Here is a 9943-nt window from a genome sequence, read left to right as displayed (position 1 = left end):
GAAACAGAAACGAGTTTTCAGCAATTCACGGAGATAGGTGCAAGGATTCGCAGAGCCTGAAGGAAATTCTACCATTATTCACTAGCATCGGAAAGGTGGATGTGCAGTTCCCCAGGGATTTGGTTTTAGAATCGGAAGGAAGAATATTTTCGAAAGCATTATTGCGCACTTGGGAGCTACGAACCGATCTCTCGGAGCGGAGATATTCGTTCGATAAGAAAAAAAAGAAAAGAAAAAAAAAAGATTACACGCACGATTTCGGTAATATCGGTGTCCAAATGGGATTAAATGATGAGAGGCTGTGTGGACTTAAATGCCTTCAAGGTTTGTTAAGTATACATCTCTTTCTTGCTGGCAAGCTTAAGTGAAAAGTAAAGCGCATTAATAATGCATGAAGATAATTCCTATGTCTGTGAAAAAAATTCTTCGGATTCCAATAATTTAAGGATGAATGTGCCGGTAGGAGAGCAAAGGGTGTAAAAGTGTGAAAAGTGAACTTTGAGAGAATGGAGAAATGAAATATTTCGTGGAAAAGCAGAATTCATTTCTGGAACGAGGAAGAAAGAATGAATTAGTAAAAAGTATATGAGGGAAAATTATGAAAGGAGAAAATATGAAGCGAGCCACTTTTCAACAAGAGTATCTCAGACTAAATGAACTAACGTGATAATGAGTATAATATTTAACAGATTGTTAAACCCATTGTACGTTTACCTATCGTGAATTTTCTTGTGCCAATATAATTCTTTCTCTTTAATTCAATATGAGAATTACACGCCTCTTTGATCAATTGAAAATTATACATTACTCCTTTAGTTAACTCACCGAAATTACTTAAAATTTGCTAGAAAAGAAACGTATCGTTATAAAATGATTGTTTTGAAAAATATAAAATCGACAGGACGTGGAAGAGGGCGATCAAATGTTAAACGCTTTCGAGATAATATTGTTGAATTTCGTGTTCGCTCGCTTGCACAGATAATGAGAATCGTATTGTTAATTAAATTTAATAAGGCTGAGTAACCATATTGATACGGTATGTATTCAATTTCAACGCATCGTTGGTTCACAGGTCAAACAATGCTACCGAATTTTATTAAATATTGTACATAATTATCAAACATCGCCAATATTGACGTGATCATTTGCCAATGAATGATATCGAATTACAAAATTCGTCCTGTGTCACTTACTGGATACAAATCATTACATACGATACTTTGAAAAACAAAAAAAAAGAAAAAAAATCACTTTTGTTAATTTTTTATAAAGCAAAATATCCGTTCTACGCTTATGAAACTCGTTGCAGAATTCAATAAACCAAGTTTTTTCACTTCCAATAAACCAAGCACTACATTTCACTCTTTCAATTAGTCAGTGTGTTCTATATACGTCTCCTTTACTTAGATTAAAAGAAGAAATTTAAAAAATCATTAAAACCCTATTTTTTTGTCATAAATTATCAATTGAAGAGATAGATGTGCTCTGCTACTGCAAAACTCGTTAGAAAACACTCTACTTTCTACCTCAATCGCTTTTTCATTTCCAATATCAAGATCTACATTTTACCTGTCCAATTAGTCAATGCATTCTACGTGCTCCTCCACATTTCCACGTAACCTGGATTAATCCATTAAGAATTAAGCGATAACTCATTGAAATATCGTACGAACCTTGATTCTTTTTTCAAATTTCACAAAATTATGCAATTTTCTAGCAAAAGCGAAGAGTTGATGAAATGAAACGTTGTGCTCCTAAATGGAGCATTACTCAAATAGAGTATTGAAAGCGACTCTAATCACTTACTTAATATAAAGAAAAATACACGCTTTACTATTAACTATTAACTTAGTAATCCGCTGCTAACTTATTAACGCTCTTCCATTATGGGATTGTTCTCCCATTTTCAATAACTGATCTTCTTATCCAATATTGAAGAACATAATAATAATAATGGAATGTTGGTCCTTAATAGATTTTAGAAAATCTTGTCATTCAATTAACAAAAAGGAAAATACATGCTTTATTATTAACTAACTTTATTATTACTAGCTTTCTAATCTACTACTTATTAACTCTCCTATTTTTCTTCCATTTCCAGTAATTATTTTTCTCCTTCAATATTGAAGAATAGAATAATCGAGAAAAATTGCATTAATGAAACGTTGGTCCTTAATAGATTTTAGAAAATCTTGTCATTCAATTAACAAAAAGGAAAATACATGCTTTATTATTAACTAACTTTATTATTACTAGCTTTCTAATCTATTACTTATTAACTCTCCTATTTTTCTTCCATTTCCAGTAATTATTTTTCTCCTTCAATATTGAAGAATAGAATAATCGAGAAAAATTGCATTAATGAAACGTTGGTCCTTAATAGATTTTAGAAAATCTTGTCATTCAATTAACAAAAAGGAAAATACATGCTTTATTATTAACTAACTTTATTATTACTAGCTTTCTAATCTACTACTTATTAACTCTCCTATTTTTCTTCCATTTCCAGTAATTATTTTTCTCCTTCAATATTGAAGAATAGAATAATCGAGAAAAATTGCATTAATGAAACGTTGGTCCTTAATAGATTTTAGACAATCTTGTCAGTCAATTAACGAAAAGAAAAATACATGCTTTATTATTGACTAACTTTATTATTACTAACTTTCTAATCTACTACTTATTAACTCTTCCATTTTTCTCCCATTTCCAGTAACTGTTTTTCTCCTTCAATATTGAAGAATAGAATAATCGAAAAAAATTGCATTAATGAAACGTTGGTCCTTAATAGATTTTAGAAAATCTTGTCAGTCAATTAACAAAAAGGAAAATACATTCTTTATTATTAACTAACTCTCTGATTTACTACTAATTTATTAACTTTCCTATTTCGATTATTCTTCCATTTCCAATAACAATAATTTCTCTCCTCCAATATTGAAAAATAGAATAATCGAAAAGAGATTGCGTTAATGGAACGTTGGTCCTCGACAAGCTTTAGAAGATCTCGTCATTCACAATTACTACTAACTTAATCATTTTTTCCATTTCCAACAAACCAAAGTCCTACTAGCTCCGTTCGTCCAATCAATCAACACGAGCTACGCACCCCACCATCCCTTAACGATCGGTAACGCCGCGTTTAATACGTCCTGTACACGTTCCGCTGGTGATTCTAGTCAGAGGTGTTGCGGCGTCCCGACGGGGGTGGTGCAGTTTCCGGCGATTAACTAAACTTCGAATCGATATATTCGCGCGCGTGAAAATCGCGCCGGGGCTTGCCTTTGTCTCTCGATCGCGGATTTGTTGTAATACCTCCGGGAAACTCGTAAATTAACGGGGGGAAGGCCGGCCTCGACTTTCGAGCGGTGTCACACGCGCGACAGCATAACGCCGGATAAACCCGCTACGTTATATGAACGAAACGTTGCCAACCTCGACGAGAGAGAGGGAGAAATAAAGAAAAACGAGATGGAGAAGGCAGAAAAAAGGGGAGGGGTGGAAAACCGATTCCGGGGACGGATTTCGAGCTCGTCTAAACCGTATTTTATCGGCCGGGTCTCCTCCACGATCCATTCGCTTTGTCTCGCTCGCTTTCGCACGCTGCTACTTTCTGCCGGTCGATACTGTTTTTTAATAACCGTGCGAACGGAATTATTCACTTCGTTTTTTTGTTTTTTTCGTTTTTTGTATTAATGGAGGAAGCAAACGCGAGAGAAATTATTGCGATCAGACACCGGTAGGAGACAGGATTCTTTGATTCTTCAACTACATACGTTATAGGTTATCAACAAGATTGTCAACAAGTATTCATCTGTAGTAATGTATACAAATTGAGTTGACAATTTGGAGCGATTCGTTTCGTGTATTTTTCTAATTGTTACGCTATAAATCTGTTGAAAAATATAGCGAGACTTTTCCTCAATTTAAAAAAAAAAAAAAAGTTCTTTCGCCGATTTTGTCAAACTTCGTAAGAAAGATCGAAAGATAAACTGTTATTAAATTAAAGGATAATTACAGTCCTATAAAGTTGGACAATTAGGAACTTCGGTTTGTACATTGGGGGCTTCAGTAAAAATCAATTTAATCCGATTGCAATTCAGTTTGCGCGGAATTTCGCCGTTAAAATACGCGCGTTCGGATACTTTTAATTTGTTCCAAGTTAAATGTAAACGTTTCAGCCGCGCGTTCACAACAACGCATTTGGCAAATGACATTTAATGCGGCCGATGTTAATTGTTTGCCCTATTTACACGATCAAATGTTACTTCGCTCTCTAAAACTAACTATCGACATTTCGATCATAATTGCAACTGCGATTACGACGTTTTGTCAATAGTAAAACAAAATTTGAGAAAATAACACGGCGATTGTTCAATTTTTTTCACTCTGATGTTGATAAAGCAACGCGAATAATTTCAATTAGTTGTACGAAACGCTCAAGGAAAGTTTATGAACTAAATGTATAAAATCTCATTTGTGTTTCAAACTGCGATAAATTAGTTATTCACTGTTCGAAAGAACTAATTGGATCAAATATTGCTCGAAGCAGGTAAACTTGACCTCAACGTAACATCGCAAATCGTCTCTGCAACGGAAATATCAAACTTTCAATTAATAATTTGCAATCCGCGAGTCCAAAGTCACCAAAATTATTGAGAATTCGATCAATTAGAATATTTGTTATCTTCTGCAGCAATTTGTAAAATAATAAAAGAAAAAAGAAATAACTTTGTATTCTCCAAAAATCGAAAACTACACCGCAACATGTTACATTCAAACATGCACAATGGAGGACGAGTCAACAGAATGGGGATGAAGAAACGGTGTGACACGCGCTTAAAGAAAAATATTCGATTTTTATTTCGAATGTATTAAGTTATCTTACATTCTCTGTCCCGAACTTTTTAGTTCGTAAACGAGGTTTATTTACAAGTTCTCTTTCTCTCTCTCTCTCTCTCAACTATGTTACAAATAAATATTCTCTTTCATTCTCGCGCTGTCGGTTCGCGAACGCGTGCGAACAACAGAGTCTCGTTATTTGTCGCATCTGGTTCTACGTTCCTTCAAACGAAACGCTCGCGAAACAACACGTCGTTCGTTCTCCCTCGCTTTCTCTCTTTCTCTCTTTCTCTCTCTCTCTCTCAGGTCTTTCTTGTATCGCTAAAAACAACGACGACGCAAATAAAATGCGCGGTGCTCGCTAACGATAATACCTTTCGCTGCTGAAAATACGAACGATTTTAACGGAGCGCCTTCAAACATATCGATTCCTATATAAACATATTCTCTTCCTTCCGCTACCGACTATATCGTCGTTTTCCTATATAAATACTGAGGACACGCTATTATAGTTCATAGCATGCACACACGCTGCAAGAACACGTTCCACTCAGGAAACGAATCCATATCGACAGTCGTAAATATAATTGGTGCACGGGTTAACACATACGGATAAATAGCTGCTATACATCGCGGGAATTAAGTTCGCTGTTTATTCGAGATTTTTCATCTATCTTTCATCTTACTTTAGAATCCCGGTTGTCAACGATCCTCCGGCGCTCGTATTTTCTTATTATCTCCGTCAACCCACTCTCGAGTCGCGCAAATAACGTCCAATGTTACTCGCGGATCAAATATATTTCGTCTTCTCGTAACTAATAGAAAACTGTTCGTAAAAAGATTCGACTGGCAGTACGAGTTAAAATTACTTTTGTAATTTTGTTTCAACGTGTTCGAGTTTCGCGTGATAAAGTATTAAAAGTAGAATATATATAGTCTGTTTTCTTCCACGCGTCAATGACAAATTTCATAGTTGAAGTCGGAGAAAATTGCGTTGCGTTTCGTAAGTAGAGAACTATTCGTAAAAAAATTCGATTGGAAACACGAGAAGTCGAATTAAAATTATTTTTGTAACTTTGCTTTAGCGTATCTGAATTTTCGCGTGATAAAATATTAAAAGCAGAATGTACAATCTCTTTTTTCCACACGTTAAGGACAAATTTCATAGCTAAAGTTGGAAGTTATAAAAATTCTTGTTATAATTTTATTTCAAGTTCCAACTTTTGTGCAAAGTGTAATTTGAAAATTAAAATCTAATGTATATTAAAATTAAAATCTATATACAAAGTAATGTATAAAAATTGAAAAATTCTAGTCCGTCTTATGAAACGCAATGTGTATTAAATCGATTAATCTCTGTTACCGTGTTATCTTTCTCTACAACTAGGTACGAAGAGGGAGAGAACCGAGGAGCCGATCTTCAAGGAGCCTATCGATTTTCTAATTTAACGCGTTAACGACCACAGACTAATGACGTAGTGTTATCGCCTGTAATATAACTGATAAAGTCGAGCCAATTAAGAGAAAAGGAGAATTTCTTGTATTTAGACCAATTAATTCCTTAAGATTCGAGTAGCATTCGACGTTTCATCTCCAATTTACATTGAATAATCTATTTTTTAAATTTTAATTCTGAAATTAACATACATTTCACGTACAAACAGTGGAACGGTTGACAACGATACTTCAAAGTAGATCTTTCGAAACTCCTACGCCTCTCTCAATTACCGAATTTCGTTGCTACACACTTGTCTTCTCGTTGACAAGTTAATTTCAAAATCAAACATGCTCATACTTCACACAAGTAAGTTGCTTTCTTCTGTTTCATCAAATTTATCCAATATTCAATATTGTTCATACAGGTTTTACATGTCAACCAATTTCTATTGTGTATGTTAATCAATTTCAGCTTTACAATTTAATTAAATATATCTTAATACAGAACAACAACATCTGTTCAATCAATCGAATTTTCACAGCCGCTTGCCAATCTGATACATTTCTGCGTTCGAGAATCTCTATAAAACAACGTCCGATCATTTCAAAGGGAAGAGAGAATTCATTTATTCAACAACAGACTACGACGATATTGAACAAATTTCACACTGCGACGATATAAATATGAATAAGGAGATTCCATTCCAAAACTTTTCCCAACATTCTTAGACACCTGTCAAACGGCGATGAAGACTGATCCGATAGTTGATACATGTATATTCGTATTCAACGCGTTCACTTCGACATTTTCTCTGCATTCGCACGATCTAACCCGCGTCGCCTATACACACGTACGTGCACGTGAATGCAGAACCAGCCAGATGATTAAATACGTGTCAGTGGCAAGATACGAACGAGTTGGCGAGACCGTGAACTTTTCGCTTCGAAACCACTCTCAACTTTTCGTCCAAGGTCTGTAATTCAAGTTCCTGGGATATATGCACGTACTTCCGGTTGTTTGAACTTCTGCGAAATTTTAGAGACTCTCGATAGCAGCTAGCCGCCATCGTCGTCGTTTCAAATTCGAAACTACTACTTACGTTCTTTGAATTAAAAACTGTACAGCGATCCGTGAAAAAGAATCGCGCGGTGCGGTTATCTTTTTGGTTGCTATCTGCTGAAATTTGTTTGTTTACTTTTCGAAATTATTTGCTCCTAAAATAACTTCAGAGTAAGGTAAAAAAACAAATTTTAATACCATGTTTGAACGTTCCATTTTTTTTTTTTTTTTTTATTGAAATTGACCTGTTATTTTAAATGATATCGTTATTTACTTTCGAAATATTTGCACAATTATAGCAACTTTGGAATCACGATCCAATAAATAAATAAATGTTTATACGAATATTTTTGCTAGATATTCGAATTACTTTTCGAAATTGTACCTATTGTTATTCACTTCTAACATAATCACGCGAGATACAGTAAGTTCCAGAGTAGGGTAAAATACTTTTATTTGTATGACTGTCTGAACATTTTATTTTTTTTTTGTCGAAATTTACGTCCCGGAATGATATCACTCGTTATTTTCCAAATATTTACACTCTGTGTGTATCTGTACGAATATTTTCACTACACGTTGAAATTCATTTATCACTTTTTCGAAATTGCATCGTTATTTGCTTTCAAAGTAATTACACAAACACAGTAACCTCAGAGTGAAAGCGAAATATTTTTACGCTATTTTCTTTTTTTTTTTTTTATTACTTCTCAAAACTGTTCAAAATAATTGAATTTATCTTCACTGCTGTGTTACTTTTCTGCACGTAATCATCACGACAAATATTTGTTGCACGCTCCTTCGTCTTTTAATGATGAAAACGCGAGGCGCTTGTACGTAAGTACAATCTCCGTGAATGAGCATCTACTTCTCTTAAAAACTTGAATACACATCCCCGGTAGACAGATGTTCATTTTCTCAAGAGTTATAGCTCGTAAAACGAAAATAAGTTTTCTCGCGGCTCTTGCCGTGAAAGACGACACGCAGAAATGGATTTTCAGCGTAGCGTACGCACGGTCACATGAATTTACAAAGCGAACATTTTATTTATTACGATTACATGGTCACGTTTCCTGAAAATTTCACATTCTGTTGTACAAACGAAGTCTAAAAATCGTTCAAACATCCGTGCAAATGGTTTCGCAGACACTTGGACCAACTGAATTTTACTTTCAATAAATGAATGCAACTCTCAATGTCGTGTTCATCGTGGATATAAAAAGGAACGGATGAAAAACATGGAAATAAATGGTATTGATTCTCACTGAGGGGGGAAAGAAACAGAAGACAAAAAAAGAAACTGTCACGCACAACGGTGAACAGAATAAAGAAACAATTTTTCACGAAAGAAAAGGAAAATTTTCTTTATTTAAATAAAAATTAATAAATACTACTAAGGTCGCGAGACCTCGTAAACGCCAACTAGAAATCAATAAATACGTTCGACATATCAAAAATATAATTTCGAGCTAAACGTCACGCGTGAATGAAAATAATACTCGCAAGGACACTAAGTCTTCTAAACTAATCGTAAATACGCAACGTTACACATCGATTACCAATCTCGCAATCACCACACACAATCAACCTACTTATAATACGTAACTATTGCTTCTCAAACGTAATACTTTTTCCAAGTTCAAGGTCAGACCAATCGACTAACGACCTATCTGTCGTTAGTCTCTTTCTCTCTAATTCTCACCAACTTCTTCAACTTCCACCGAACTTCTCCGGATTACAAAATCATCGGAGAGACACGTTGTTCCTCGCGTCTCTTGAATTAATTCTAAATCATTAATAAATCAACGCACAATGTTTGCTACATACAAATCTAATAATCATATAATAATAATAATAATAATAATAATAATAATAATAATAATAATAAGAGTAAATCGCGACTAAATAACAGGGTAAACGACGACCGGCACTCGTTTGAACGCAACGGCGAGTATCGACCGTGTTCGTCGGCGATCTCATCTTCCCCAGTTTTATTATACCGTTTATACAGAGAGGCCACGGCGACCATGGAAAGGAACGTTAAGTTAAAAAACCGACGAAGGGTAGGAAATACGTACGAACGACGTAGAAAAAGCTTCCGAGCTTTCATCCTGGCCCCGGGTAATTAATCGTCTCCTCGCCTACCCCTATAATATGTACACGGTACAAAAATAATCAGAATAACTGCGATCGTTCTCGACTCGAGGAGCGTCTCACCCCTTCGTTCCTTTCTCTCTCTCTCTCTCTCTCTCTCTCTCTCTCTCTCACCGTTCAAACGTTTCGTTCTCTTATTACTCTGCCACCAAAGACAATAAAAAAGACTAGAATTTATTTCACCTCTGTTCGCGATAATTATCGTCCTCCGACAGAAGAATAATCTCTCTCTATCTCTCTTTTTCTTAGACGATACGAAGAATTATCGCGACGATAGATGGAAGAATGAAATAAAGACTCGGCGTTCTTACTTTGCCTTTGTAATTATTTCAAGGAAGATTTTTTTCTTTTTGTATTTCAAACGATTTCATGTATTTTAATACGGTTTCTAGCAGAAAGTATAGGTAAAACGTTGCTGGGTGGTTTTTTCTTTTTTTTTTTTTTTTTTTT

The 9943-nt window shown here is 34.9% G+C and overlaps 1 long non-coding RNA gene across 1 annotated transcript in view; it reads left to right on the top strand.

The window, feature by feature from the left end:
• LOC122537128 overlaps positions 1-9943 on the top strand; it is a 12779-nt gene continuing 2836 nt past the window's right edge. The window contains exon 1 of the long non-coding RNA XR_006308551.1: positions 1-13. This is a non-coding gene — a long non-coding RNA (uncharacterized LOC122537128). The remainder of the gene's footprint in view (positions 14-9943) is intronic.

This window comes from Frieseomelitta varia, unplaced genomic scaffold, assembly GCF_011392965.1.
Source record: "Frieseomelitta varia isolate USP_RPSP 00005682 unplaced genomic scaffold, Fvar_1.2 scaffold_887, whole genome shotgun sequence".
Classification (NCBI taxonomy): Eukaryota; Metazoa; Arthropoda; class Insecta; order Hymenoptera; family Apidae; genus Frieseomelitta; species Frieseomelitta varia.
The sequence above is the reverse complement of the archived record's forward strand: the minus strand, read 5'-3'. Positions and strand labels throughout refer to the sequence as shown.